Source organism: Schistocerca nitens, chromosome 2 (genome assembly GCF_023898315.1).
Source record: "Schistocerca nitens isolate TAMUIC-IGC-003100 chromosome 2, iqSchNite1.1, whole genome shotgun sequence".
NCBI classification, from domain to species: Eukaryota; Metazoa; Arthropoda; class Insecta; order Orthoptera; family Acrididae; genus Schistocerca; species Schistocerca nitens.
Window position 1 is genome coordinate 1,112,548,469 of NC_064615.1, and position 15,363 is coordinate 1,112,563,831.

A 15,363-nucleotide genomic window follows, 5' to 3' on the forward strand; every position below is an offset into this window, starting at 1 on the left:
CCGCTCGTGAAAAATGCTTGTCCTTTTCTTGTATGAAAACCTGCGAACCATTGTTGAAGGGCAACAGGCAAATTCAATTTTTTTAGATTTCCAGAATGAATTCCACACATTGCCACACAGCACTCTATTGTGGTTTAAAGAAGGTCCTACCATATGGAACAGTACGTAGTTCGTTGTTCCAGAGTGCAAATGAGACGAGGTTATTATCTCGAGTATGCCAGGGACGAGTGATGAAACCTGTCTTATTCTCTATATATGGATAAACGATGTGATGGGTAAGGCAACGGTTTTCTAACTATACTGCAGTGTAATGGACAGTGTTTTAGTAGAGTGTATTAGAGGCTACAGGATGAGTCGGAGATAATTTCAATTTGGTATGATGAATGACAGCTTGATGCAAATGTAGAAAGGTGTCAGTTAATGCGGATGAGTAGGAAAAACACTCCTGTACTGTTCGGTACATTGGTGGTGTTGTGCTGATGGACACAGACATGACGATTATACGGGCTGTAACAGGTGTAGTTGCGGATATTGTTACACATGGGACCTTGAAGTGTACACACATCAGCGTGCTGGTTGTTGTTTCTCTGCGTGTAACAGTCTTCCCGCAAACACATCAGAAGCTTTACGACCTGAGGCTTTCTGCATGACAATGCTGCACCACTAAGAGGACTATGCCTGTCAGTACGCACTAAGCGTTTTGCGTCCACACGTCCACGCCTCACACCTGACCTGCTGCCCGGGGGAAAGACGGTCATTCAGTGCTTTCTCTTGCCTTATGTACTTGGAGGTACTAACCAACTAAAAGATATATGACTTGTACTGACTATGACTTTTAGTCTGCAGTGACATAAATAAAGAAGTAATATTGTTCAGTATGCTGTCCTCAGCAACCAGTAGAAATATCTGATCTTACTTAAAGCAAGTCCCTCTAACTAAGGGCTCACATTCAGAGGACGTCATGTTTCCAAATAGAGAAGGAATTAGTATATTTCATCAAAATATAAGAGGTATTAGAGACAAAGTTAGCGAACTGCTTGTAGATTATTGGTGTATCGGAGCTCCACTTAAATAATTTCACACTTTGCAATATTTTCTTTCTCTGTGAGGTACTGGATGAGTTAAACAAAAGGTTTCGAACGCTAGGCATATTTTTTTGATTTAACTAAGGCGTTTGATTGTGTTGATCACAAAATATTGCTGCAGACGTTGGCCCATTACGTAATATTGGGAGTAGCTCACACTTGTTTCACCTCTTACTTTAGCAATAAACAGCAAAAGATTATTATTCACAATGTTGAGAATGGCTGTGATGTGGGGTTTGAGTGGGGTACAATCAAGTAGGAGGTGCCCCAGCGATCAGTGTTGGGGCCACTCCTATTCCTTATTTATATAAATGATATGCCCTCTGGCATTAGGGGTAACTCTAAAACATTTCTGTTTGCTGATGACACTAGCTTGGTAGTAAAGTATGTTATGTGCAACATTGGCTCGGTTTCATATAGTGCAGTCCATGACCTAGGTTCATGGCTTGTAGAAAATAAGCTAACGCTATATCACAGTAAGACTCAGTTTTTACAGTTTCTAACACACAATTCAACAAAACCCGACGTTTTAATTTCACAGAATGGGCATATGATTAGTGAAACTGGGCAGTTCAGATTTCTAGGTGTTCAGATAGATAGTACACTGTGATGGAAAGCCCACGTTCAGGATCTTGTTCAGAGACTTAATACTGCCATTTTTACTATTCGAACGGTATATGAAGTGAGTGATCGTTCGACAAGAAAATTAGTCTACTTTGCTTATATTCATTTGCTTATGTCGTATGGTATTATATTTTGGGGTAACTCTTCCCATTCTAAAATGATATTTTTGGCTCAGAAACGGGGAGTTCGGGCAATAAGTGGTGTAAGTTCACGATCCCCTTGTCGACCCCTGATCACGATATATATATATATATATATATATATATATATATATATATATATATATATATATTAGCTTATTCTCAAGAATAAGCAACTTTCACTTAGTTAATACATGTCAGAAATCAAACCTGCATTTGGATCGGACTTCCTTGACTCCTGTGCAGAAAGGTGTGCAGTATACTGCTGCATCCATTTTCAATAAGCTACCACTCGAATTAAAAAATCTTTGCACTAATACACGCGCATTCAAATCAAAAATAAAGAGTTTCCTCATGGGTCACCCCTTCTACTCTGTCGAGGAATTCCTTTAAAAATTGAACTCATTCTGGTTGAATTGTTGATCGCGTCTACTTTAACTTATGGGCTGACATTTTTCTGGTTCATAAACTTTTGATTTTTATCTGTTATTACCTCTATGTTGTAATTTCAAGTACTGACACGTTCCATGACCTTGGTCCTATGGAACTTGACGTGTAAATAAAAATAAAATTGTTGTGGCGTAACAAGCTAGCTACGCCACACTGAGAAGGGAGCCGAAAGGCACGCGTACACACACGCCGACTGGCGTCAAGTCTGGAACAGGATACGTTATGACTGCTATAAAGAAAATACGTAGCTTTGGAATATACTAAACTTTTAATGCTTCCTTTGGTACATCTCTCTTGACTATACAAATGAGACTCGTAAGATACATGCACTGTGACAATTGGCGCCTTGCTAAGTCGTAGCCATTAACTTAGCTGAAGGCTATTCTAACTGTCTCTCGGCAAATGAGAGCAAAGGCTTCGTCAGTATAGTCGCTAGCAACGTCGTCGTACAACTGGGGCGAGTTCTCTTACGTCTCTCGAGACCTGCCGTGTGGTGGCGCTCGGTCTGCGATCACACAGTGGCGACACGCGGGTCCGACATGTACTAATGGACCGCGGCCGATTTAAGCTACCACCTAGCAAGTGTGGTGTCTGGCGGTGACACCACAAAAATAAATTACACCCGTTACGCTCTATATGTCTACGTGTAACATTGCAAAGCTACATGAAATGAAAGGAGCAAGTAGTGTCGGCAGTAGGGAAGGCGAATTATCGATTTAAATTTATTGGAAGAATTCTGATGAAACTTTGGCTCAGATATGGAGGAGACCGCGAATAGAACACTTGTGCGACCCATTCTTGAGTAGTGCTCCAGTAATTTGGGTCTCCAAAAGTTCGGATTAAAGGAAGATGTCGGAGCAACTCAAAGACGGTCTGCGTGATTTGTTACTACAGGCTCGAGCAACACGCGGGCATCACCAAGATGCTTCGTGAAAAAAAATGAGAATCCACGGAGGTCGACGCTGTCATTCCGGTAATGAAAATCTGGACTCTATTGAAGGATTTCGCTAGTGTGAATATAGAAGCCAAACGCAACATTAAGGTAAGTCTTGGTTTGTTTGCTTGCCGACATTAGATAGTGTGTTTTGAATCTCTGAGAACATGACAAGTTCAGACAATAGTGCTTACAGTGTTATAGTCCTACAGTCGGACTCACTTGTTAGCAGCAAGAACTGTTAATACATTTTGGAAGAAACAACATCCTGTTTGTGGAGACGGTGACGAGCACTTGTCCATCAAATGCCGCTCATATACATTGTTATAGCACATTAATAAGCTCACAGGTAAACCAAATGAAAAAAATAGCACTTGTTTCAGGTCTTACTGTAACCTTTCGTATTGTCCATAGCAGCATTGGTGATGCACAAGTGGTCGAGGGGTATCGTCTTTGATTATTGATTTGATTGACGTCTTCGGTCCCAAGTTCGAAACACGAAACTACTTAAATATTGATTAATAACCATCATAGGCGGGCGAAGACTTCCGACATAAGAATCACCCTCTTTCTGCCAACGGCCTTGTCAAAGAGGGCGATGGAGCGGACGGAGGTTAAGGCCACTCTCTTGTCCTCGGTTTAGGAAACTGCCCCTAAGGGCGGAAGAAACAACAATATCAAACGTCCAAGGTCATGGAACGTGTCAGTACATGAAATTACAATATAAAAGTAATAACAGATAAAGATAAAATGTTTATGAACCAGAAAAAAGTCAGCCCATAAGTTTAAGTAAACGCAATCAACAATGCAGAAGGCAATGGAAATCACTGCATTAAAGACACATAACGTGTATCCAGAAGATATGTAGCCTGTAACTGAAAAATTTTCATGATGATCTCTCCATTGACAAAAGATTCCGGAACAGTCCCCCATTCGAATCTCTGGGAGTGGACTGCCAAAGGGGAGGTGACCATGAGAAAAAGGTTAAATAACCAACGAAAGGATAGCGTCCTACGAGTCGGGACGTGGGTTTGTCAGGAGCCTGAACGTGGTCGGGAAGCTAGAAAATCTGAGGAGAGAAATTCAAAGGCTCACTATAGACATAGTAGAGTTCAGTGAAGAGAAATGGAAAGAAGACTAGGATTTATGATTAGATGAGTATAGGGTAATATCGACAGCAGCGACAAATGGTGAAACGGGAGTAGGATTCATTTCAAATTGAACGAAGGGAAGAGAGTGTGTTACTGTGAACATTTCCCTGATAGAGTTGTTTGTATGAGAATCGACAGGAAACCAACACCAACGATAGTTCAGGTATAAATGCCGACGTCGCAGACTGAATATTTAGAGACAGAGAAAGTATATAAGGATATTGAGCGGGTAATACAGTATGAATAGGGAGATGAAAATATAATAGTAATCGGGGACTGGAATACAGTTCTAAGGGAAGGAGAATAAGGGCGCGGGACAAGGAATGAGAGACTAGAAAGATTGATTTAGTTCTGTTATAAGTTTCAGCTAGTAATAGTAAATACTCTGTTCAAGAATCACAAGAGGTGGAAGTTTTCTTGGAGAAGGCTGAGTGATACGGGAATATTCAGTTCGATTAAATCATAGACATGCAGAGATTCTGAAATCAGATACTCGACTGAGTTGATATAGACTCAGATCAGAATGCAGTGGTGATCAAGAGTAGGCTGAAGTGTAAGAGATTAGTCAGGCAGAATCAATAAGCAAAGAAGTGGGATACGAGAGTAATGAGGAATGACAAGATACGCTAAGTTCTCTATGGCTGTAGATACAACAATAAGGAATAGCTCAGTAGGCAGTACAGTTGACGAGCAATGAACATCTCTAATAAGAGCAATGATAGAAGTTGGATAGAAAAACATTGGTTCAAAAGAAATAACTCCGAAAAAACACAACTTCAGTTGATCGGTGAAAGAAAGAAGTACAGGAATGTTCAGGGAAATTCAGAAATAAAGAAATACAAGTTGCAGAGGAATGAAACAAATAGGAAGTGTAGTGTGCAGGGAAATTCAGGAAATACAAATTGCTGAGGAATGAAGCTAAGACGAAATGGCTGCATGAAAAACGTGAAGAAATCGAAAAAGAAATGATGGTCGGAAGGACTGAGGCAGCAGGAAAATCAAAACAGCCTACGGTGAAATTAATAGCAAGAGTGGTAAGATTGAGGGTGCAACGGGAATTCCACTGTTAAATGCAGACGAGTGAGAAGATAGTTGGAAAGAGTACATTGAAGGCCTCTATGAAGGGGAAGGTATATCTGTTGTGGTAGAAAATGAAACACCAGTGGATTTAGAAGAGATTAAAATCAGAATTCACGAGAGCTTTGGAGGACTTAAGATCAAATAAGGCGGAACGGATAGATATCATTCCAAGAGAATTTCTAAAATCCTTGGCGGAACTGGCAACAAAACGACTATTCAGGTTGGTGTGTAGAATGTATGAGTAGTCTGACGACATACCATTTGACTTTCGGAAGAATATCATCCACACAGTTCCGAAGACTGCAAGAGCTGCCAAGTGCGAGAATTATCGCACAATCAGCTTAACAGCTCATGGCTTTAGAAAAAGGTAAAGGCACCAGACAGGCAATCCTGACATGTCGGTTGGAAATGGATGCAAGACTAAAGATAAATCAAGATACATTCATAGGATTTGTCGACCTGGAAAAAGCGTTCGAGAAAATAAAATGGTGCAAGATGTTCGTAATTCTGAGAAAAATAGGGGTAAGCTATATGGAGGGACGGTTAATATACAATACGTACAAGATCCAGGAGGGAATAATAACAGTGGACGATCAAGAACGAAGGGCTCGTATTAAGAAGGCTGTAGCCTTTCGCCCCTACTCTTCAATCTGTACATTGAGGAAGCAATGATGGAAATAAAAGAAAGGTTCAGGAGTGGAATTAAAAGACAAAGTGAAAGGATATCAATGACAAGATTTGCTGATGACATTACTATCTTGAGTGGAAGTGAAGATGAACTACATGATCTTCTGAACTGAATTAATAGTCTAATTAGTACAGAATATGGTTTGAGAGTAAATCGTAGAAAGACGAATGTAATGAGAAGTAGCAGAAATGAGAACAGCGAGAAACCTAACATCAGGACCTATGGTCACGAAGTAGATGAAGTTAATGGATTCCTCTTCCTAGGCAACAACATAACTAGTGTCGGACAGGACAAGGTGGACATCAAAAGCAGACTAGCACCGGTAAAAAGGGCGTTAATCTGTTGAAGGAATTTCTCAGAAAGTACATTTGGAGCACAACATTGTGTGGTAGCGAAGCATGGGCTGTGGGAAACCCGGAACCGAAGAGAATCGAAGCATTTGAGATGTGGAGCTACGGATGAATGTTGAAAATTAGGTTGAATGGTAAGGTAATGAAGACGAATTTTTGCACAGAATCGGAGAGGAAAGGGATATGTGGAAAACTTTCACATGCAGAAGAGACAGGACGATAGGACATTAGTTTAAGACATCAGAGAATGACTTCCGTGGTACCAGACGGAGATGTAGAGGAGACAAACTGCAAAGGAGGACAGAGATTGGAATACATTCAGAAAATAATTGGGGACGTAGGTTGTAAGTGCTACTCTGAGATGAAGAGTTTGGCACAGGAGAGGAATTCGTGGCGGGCCGCATCAAACCAGTCAGAAGACTGATGACCCAAAAAAAGTAGCATTTGAGGATGACCTATGAAGGCTGAAAACCAGTTACGATTGTGTCATAAAAAAGTGACTGAGCTAAAAATAGAAAAAAGTAATACCTTACTCTTAATACATCACATTCATTTCTCTATGGCACTGAAACCCACGCTATTTCTGTTTCGGTTAGCTAAATAACACTTCGAACAGAAATACTGGCGCAGTTTTCGAACCAGTCCGATTTTCAGATGCTGTACCGAGGCTGGTGGTTAGTTAACTACCTGGACCCTGTCGATCCTCTTGTCGAGGCCGACGACCTCGAGCCCCCTCCTGAGCAGCGCCCGCGCGGTGGCGGCGCCGATGCCGGAGTTGGCGCCCGTCACCAGGGCGACGCGACCTGCGTACCGCTCCATCCTGACAGCAAGTGGCGCGCCTCAGCGGCTGTTCGCCCCCAGAGGACAGGCGGCCCGCGTAGCTCCGGCAAGGGCAGCCCTTTATCGCCATATCGCAGTCCATATTCCTCTCCGCTGGCGCGCAAACAGATCTGTGTGTCCGATGGACGACTTCAGTGGAACGCTACGGACAGACGCATTTCTGTCCTTTAGGCTTCATCTGTAACGAGTAGCTTTTAGAGCCTGGAACTTTGTTTCATTCATAACGACAATCGGTTGACCGCAGTTGTATGTAAATAAATAAATAGCAGCATTTGTTCCAAACAAATTGTTTGCTGACGACGGTTTTGTAAAGCTACATAACGTCGGTGGAGTAAGCTCCACATTCGAAATAAAGGTATCGTTCTACGAGGGGCGTTCAATAATTAATGTAACACATTTTTTTCTCTGTCCGTTTCTGTTGAAAACATGAAGACTTTGCTGGGGGACATCGTGGAATACCCCGCTTCAGCTTCTGTAGTTTCATGAAGTTCCGATCTGTGGTGGCGCTATATGTAGCCCTCTGTAATGCAGGTGCGTTCAAAGCAGAGCGCTGTCAATACGTTTCTTTTGGTGGAAAACCAGAGTATCGCAGATATTCATAAGCGCTTGCAGAATGTCTGCGGAGGCGTAGGAGGGTGTCTGTGATCACTGCAACAGAGTCGAGCAAACCTGACCGATCTCAGGCGCTCCGGTTCGTTGCACACGGCTGTGACTCCTGCAGTGTTGGAACGTGTCGACATTTTCATTCGAGGTGATCGATAGATCACAGACAGCCACCTCGCTGCAGAGCTGGACACCTCTGTTCGTAGTGTGGACACTTTGATATACCCTCTCATGGTGCAACGATCAACTCTGAAGTTTACCCTGGTGCCCTCATGACACTGAAGGAACGACTTCAGTGTGTTGCCACAAAAATGTAAACGACTGTCTCCTTCTCCATAACAACAGAACACCTCACACAAGTCTGCACATCCAACAGGAGCTCAAAATAGTTCACTGGATTGTTCTTCGTCATTCACCCTACAGCCTGGATCTCGCACTTTCCGAGTTCCATGTCTCTGGTCGAAAGAGAAATGGACTCCGCGGGAAGCAGCACGTGGATGATGCTACAAGACGTTGGCTCCGACGTGGACCAGCAGGTGGTACCGTGCGGGCATACAGGTCAGCGTGGTAGGGAGGCGTAAGGCCCTCTCATCGGACCGAGATTATGCTGAAAAATAGAGTTTCGTATCCAAAAGAGAGGGAAACAATATCCTGCACTGGAATGGTAAATCAAACCAACCTGCCTTCAGAAATATCTGTTGCATTACACACTGAACGTCCCTCATATTATTATTTCTTCAAATAGCTTCAGGCATTGGTCCACACAACCAAGTAGTAAATGTGTAAACACGAAAAAAATTAAACTGCAAACCCTTTGGGTATAGGGTTTCTGGGCAGGTATGTTGACTTTTCAGGTATATCAGAAGAACGATCATTTGAAGGCGAAATATTCATATGGACATATTCTGGAATAGTTTCCGAGATAGTATAGCTTCATATTCAGCTTCAGTGCTGTTCAATAAAATATCGGGTGTACACATGTACAGATGTATAACAGGAAGTAAATGTTACAACGTATTTTACAAAGTGTCAATTGAAAAATATCATTTTTTGTAACAGATTCACCTTAAGCCCTCTTGTGCATGTCACATTACAAGTGTTTTACAGTTGACAATAAATTCTAGAATATCCCACCGTCAGCTTCATTGGATATGTACTGTTGGTTGTGCGAGTGCTTCTGTACGTTCCCTAATGAGAGCAGCAGCTTCAATGATGCCACCAAGCAGTTCATCTCTCGTATTCACCTTTCGTTTCTACACCCCACATTTCATCTAACACCATAAACAAAGACAATTCCCAATATACTTGAATCTTTACCATTTGCTATGGGACACTAAAAAGTGGTTCTTTTAAAACTAAATCTCTGAATACATTTCTTCTTCTTCTGTTTCGTCTTCTTCTTCATCCTAGTCGTTTCCTATTTCTCTATAATGCAGGTTTAGGCAACGTGCACCTGTTCGTCTTTCCTGTCACGTGCTCATGACAGTTGTGTTAAATAGTAAATATTATAATTCTTATGCTAGAAACATCGTGTCAGGGAGGCATTTTCAAACCTTTTTTTCCCTTAAAGGCGCACTTGATTTTCCGTCTTAAATATAAATTGCCCTTGTCTCTTCATTCAAAGTAACCAAAGAGAGAAGCCTATGACATGAATAGGATGCTTTCGTAACGCAGTTAAATAATCTTTTACTGTATTTGCGTCGATAGCTGATGAAGCTAGAGGACCTGTTACTGATTCTTACTGTCACATTTTCAACTTTCAAATCAAATGCACACTATTTTTAATGTTTACGTTTGCAAAAAACTTACCCACGTCTCCTTCGTTAGGCTATAGATGTGTGTGTGTCTCCTCAACGCCCGTTCAGTGAATGTTGCTGCTTTATGCGCCTCCGCAGCAGGCGCCTCCTTCCTGCACCCATGCCGACTGCTGTTCATCGCCGACGGAGGCTGGAATTCCCACTCCAGAACCGCAACTGAAGGTCCACTGAGCGCCGACAGGAGGCCTTTCCAGGTGGATCACGTTTTCTGCTTCATCGTACAGACTGCCGTTGGCGCGTTCGGCCCTACAACGTTCGTCGGAAGGTTCTAAGCTGGAGGAGCCAGCATCAAGTTCAGGAGTACATTTTGGTGGCATTCCAAGGGTGACATTATTCTTGAACGTGAAATGGATCAACACAAGTATGCATCTATCCCTGAGGACATGGTCACTCCTACATGCAGTTTGCTTTTCCTCTACACCACTGCATCTACCAGCAGGACAATGCAAAGCATCACACAGCTCGCAGTGTACACGTGAAATTGGAACACCAGGGTGAGTACTCCTCTAATGAGCAAACTCCCACTACTTAAGATCAGTCAAATTCTGTGGGACCACGTCGATCGGGCTGTCACGCCGTTCATTCTCAAGCTGTCACAGAGTGATGGACTTCGGGCAAGTGAGAGACTGTTTGTTTACTCAGAGGACAGTGTATGTTTGACATGTTGTATTGTATGTTCTGTGACTATGTAATAAAGTGTTGTTAGACTGCTAATCGCTGCTCTACTGTGATTCACGACATAAAAATTTGGTGCCGAAACCCGGGAGACAATGAATTTCCAAGTAATACCGTGGTGGGCGAGGAACTGATAAGTTTTTGTGGTGGTTAGTACCTTCCAAAGTTGGGCTAGTCCCAAATTCGTAGATTGGAATGTTTTCGCGTTATCTGTATATATCGTGTGGGGTAGCCCGCGTCTTCCGGCGAATCGCTGAAGTGCCATAAGAAACTTGTCCGTTGACAAGTCTGTACAGAGTACGAGGTGTACAGCTCGTGTGGCAGCACGTGTGACAAGAGTGATATATGACTTGCGCGTTTCTTTCCCCACTTCAAATTTTTATGTCGTGAATCACAATAGAGCAGAGATTAGCAGTCTAACAACACATTATTACATAGTCACAGAACATACAATACAACATGTCAAAGATATACTGTCCTAAGAGTAAACAAACAGTCTCTCACTTGCCCGAAGTCCATCACTCTGTGACACAAGCAAAGTACATAGAACAGCTGGCCACGCCACGTCCTTGTCGGTACCTTCCAGAGCCTCACTGACTTTCTACCTGCAAGTCTGCGTTACGTCACCAAAGGTGGTTGTTGAGCGTTTTGACAGGTGGTCACATAAATGGTTCAATGGTTCAAATGGCTCTGAGCACTACGGGACTCAACTGCTAAGGTCATTAGTTCCCTAGAAGTTAGAACTAGTTAAACCTAACTAACCTAAGGACATCACAAACATCCATGCCCGAGGCAGGATTCGAACCTGCGACCGTAGCGGTCTTGCGGTTCCAGACTGCAGCGCCTTTAACCGCACGGCCACTTCGGCCGGCTCACATAAATGGGACTGGATCGTCTGTAGTCATGAAAATAAAGACTATGAAATCTGTGTCATTCAGAGTTGGGCTTTACGATAAAATAATAAAATGAAAGAACAAGGTAATAAGTATAAACATATATTATCGTAAAAGATACCCTTGGCGATAACTAATTTACAGATTCGATGATTCAGAGAAATTAGAACTTAATGGCGTGAGAAGTAATAAATACCATCCCGATTTGGGTTTCCGTGATTTCCCTAAATCGCTCCAGGGAAATGACGGGATGGTTCCCTCAAAAAGGGCACGGCCGATTTCCTTCCACACCCTTAACAGAATGCCCGCTTGTGCTCCGTCTCTAATGATCTCGATATCGACGGGGCGTTAAACACAATCTTCCATTTTTCCTTTTGTTTTCACTTTTTTATGTTTACACATTCCAGTAAAATGGAGACTGTCATCTTCAACTGCAATTTGCATTTGTCTTCACTGCAAGCCTTTGACACTTATCTCAATACGGGTGGGATATTAGTGTGAGTGTGTGCTGTTGTATGGGAGTTGAGTAAAAACAAGGGAACACCGCGAAAAATGCATGCGTGAACATAAATCCAGGTCCCAGCCAAGGCGGCAGGGTACGCCGTTCTATTTGACCACGAACGGCATCTGCGCATCGTTCACATTACGTTGAAAATGTAAGTTGTACAAAAAAAGAGTTTTCTGCGTGATTGTGACAGCATTATGTCGCAGTTAAGTGTATTCCGCGGCTGTTGCGCGTAATAGTCTATCTAACAGACTGTTTGTGTCAGTTGTTCACATTTCTTTTGGTCATACTCGTCGTATACTCACTGGTGATTGTAGCAGTTACGCGGACCGATTAAATCCACAACATTGCATCCAATCGCTCCAGACGTCCTTCAATATACTTCTATATTAATTATCTCTTCTACGTATAATTCGAAGAAATGCAAGCTACTGGCTCATTACTGACTACAATAAAAGTTCGTTTCTGCGTGGTCCCCGGCAGAAATATGCTGCCACATGTTTTCAAAGTTCAACCGTAATCGGCTATTGTCGATTACTGCATTCGTTATGATTTATCGCCCCATGAAAGAAGAACAGTACTCATCTTCTTTAGCAGGGGAATAAAGATACCTTTTAGTTTCACAATCAGCTTCATCCCATTAAACTATAGGTATGTTTAATAACTTCTATCGTGTCCCTGCATATCGTATGACAATACAGGCGCGTGACTTCCAGGCCAAGAGTTTTACCAAACAGAATGTGATGCTCTCCTGATCGCAGAACATTTCGTAACAGCTGATATATCCGTGTTTCTCCATTTTAAAGTTGGGTTTCTTCACAAAAATTCAGCTAACAACCCCAGTAATAACCCAGAATATTTTCGGCTATGGAAGCCACACCCACAAACTGATCAAAAAAGACAGGAAAGTCATTAAAAAAGCATGGACAGTATTTCTATTTGTCCAAAATAGGAAACAGTCATTGTCATCCCGTCTCAAGAAAGACCTTCGAAGTTACATCCTCACAACATAGGACAATCTCAGGAGAAACATGAAAACTATCACATATTATTTGTATCGGTGACAAAAATAATACATCTTTCAGTGAGAGAACATATCAAAAGATATGACAAGCAATTTTAGATCGCACAGATCAGATGAGGTTCAGAACCACAGTTCTTACATCATCATCCGTGGATGGTCTTGCATTGAAATTCACTGCAACAGGAAGTAAGCCAAAATATCAAATTGGGTGTGACGGTTATCCAAAAATTTGCTTCAAGTACTGAGGACAACAGAGAAAACAAAGAATTCAGCCTTTATTTTGCTAGATTTTGCGAAGAATACTTTTCTCAATTATCGGCTTTCCTAGCTGATTACCATCTGTAAATAATTTAGCGTTACACATTTCTGCGTCGTTGTGGATATCAGTCGAAGACTGCTTCGTGCAGTCCTCTGCACTAGTCTGTTATGTGTAAAAGCTCTTCAGCTCTGAGTAACTACCGCAATTTACATAAATTTAAACCACAATTTACATCAATTTGAACCTGATTACTGTACTCTAGCCCTGGTCTTCTACTGTACTTTTAACTCTCCACTCTTCCTCCATTTCGAAACTGGCATTCCTCGATTCCTTTTGGCGTGTCTTATCAAAATGAAATTTGCTTGTTATATTTGCACATTGCTAACCTTCAGTTACTTACGTGTCGCTTATTCGCGACGAACTTCTGTTGTTATCGCAGAACCCACTCATAAACTTTCACTGCAGCGTCTGTTACGGTAGTTTCTCTGCTTGAGCTCTTTAGGATGTGAATAACCCAAGCCAACTAAGGGAAAGAGAGCTGAGACGTTAGGTATGCTTTTACAAATTCCGAAGGAAAACAGAGCCTGCGTCTTCTTTCTTTTCTGTTCGAGGCTGTGACAGAGAAAGGTGTCCTTTCTTACGGTGTAAAATGGTGTACCGTTGAGACCGACAACTGTGCGGCTGGTCCCGGCAGAGGTTCGAGTCCTCCCTCAGGCGTGGGTCTGTGTGTTTGTCCTTAGGATAATTTAGGTTAAGTAGTGTGTAAGCTTTGGAACTGATGACCTTAGCAGTTAAGTCGCATAAGATTTCATACACATTTGAACATTTGAGACTGACTGTATATACGTGAGGGGCGTTCAGTAAGTAACACAACCATTTTTTTTTCCTGAGAGCGTATTATGGATTCAAATACTCCATACTATTCCCCACAGGCTTTGCCTACAAAATCCTACTTTTCAACATCATCTCCGTTCAGTGTGAGAGCCTTATGCCACTTTACTGGGAGGGCCTGTAGTCTAACATGGTAGCATTCTACTGGCCAACGTCTGAGCCATCGTCTTGCTATATCAGTAAGCTCACCATCACCCGGGTACTTTTTCCCGCAGAGTGCGTTCTTCATTGGTGTAATAGATGGTAGCCGGAGGGTGCGAAATGTCAGCACACGATTTTGAGTGAGTCAGCACTAACAAAAGAGACACACAGTTGTGCAGCCTGGCGTCTGATTGTGACTCATCGATCACTTGCAAACAGAGAGTCCACACATTGCAAAACTGCAGGAGTGACAGCTGTGTGCGGCCAGCAGGCTGGCTGTCAGGCAGACTTACGCGACCCCGTTGTGACGATGACAGACACCTCGCCCAGTGACTCAACGTGGTTTTGTTCACTGCCAGATCTCCGTAGACATTCTGCAAGCGGCTAGAATATCTGCGATACTCCAGTTTTCCGCCAAAAGAAACTCAGTGACAGCTGTCTGCTTGTAACGCACCTCCGCTACAGGCGCCATTTTGAAGGCCACGTATAGCGCCACCACCTATCGGAATTCCATGAAACTGGAGGGTGTGAAGCAGGAATATGCCACGATGTCTCACAACAAAATATTTTTTTTTAACCAAAATGATGGAACAAATAAATGCGTTTCATTACTTATTGACCGCCCCTCGTACATGATGAGAAGTCTGTGAGAGTTGTAATACCCACGGCTACATTTTATTCAGAATAATATTCACGACAGCATTGTGTGTGGAAAGTGAATGAACGTTCTTGCGATATTAATAAAAACGACTTCATCGTTAGTAAAATAACAAATAATTATTGTAAATGACATAATTTAATATTTTGTAAGAAACTATATCTCAGACAATACCCATGGAGAAAGATAATGGCAATCTCAATCTTTTGTTTTCTTATGATTCTTCTAGAATAATCCTTCTTCTTTTTCGAACTGTTGTACTGATAGGATGTGATTGATGTCTGGTAACACAGATGTCCGTAAAAGAGTATATTATGTTGCTAATTTTATAGTTCATAAATATAGTTTATGTGTCACTGAAATAAATCTTCTTTGATTGGAGTTTTATTTCATTTTGACTCTCGTCATATGTAAATGTTAAGTTTTCTGAGCAGCTACAAAGAAGCGCAGCCATTGGAACTATTGATCTACAGTGCAGTTTATTGGGAAATGCTGAATAATAAGCGATTAACACTAAGAAATATTTTCAAATGTTAATACATATAGTAAAGATAC

General features: G+C 42.0%; 1 pseudogene; it reads right to left on the reverse strand.

The window, feature by feature from the left end:
* LOC126235588 (dehydrogenase/reductase SDR family member 11-like) overlaps positions 1–7,321 on the reverse strand; it is a 48,132-nt pseudogene extending 40,811 nt beyond the window's left edge.
* Positions 7,322–15,363: the final 8,042 nt, after the last annotated feature.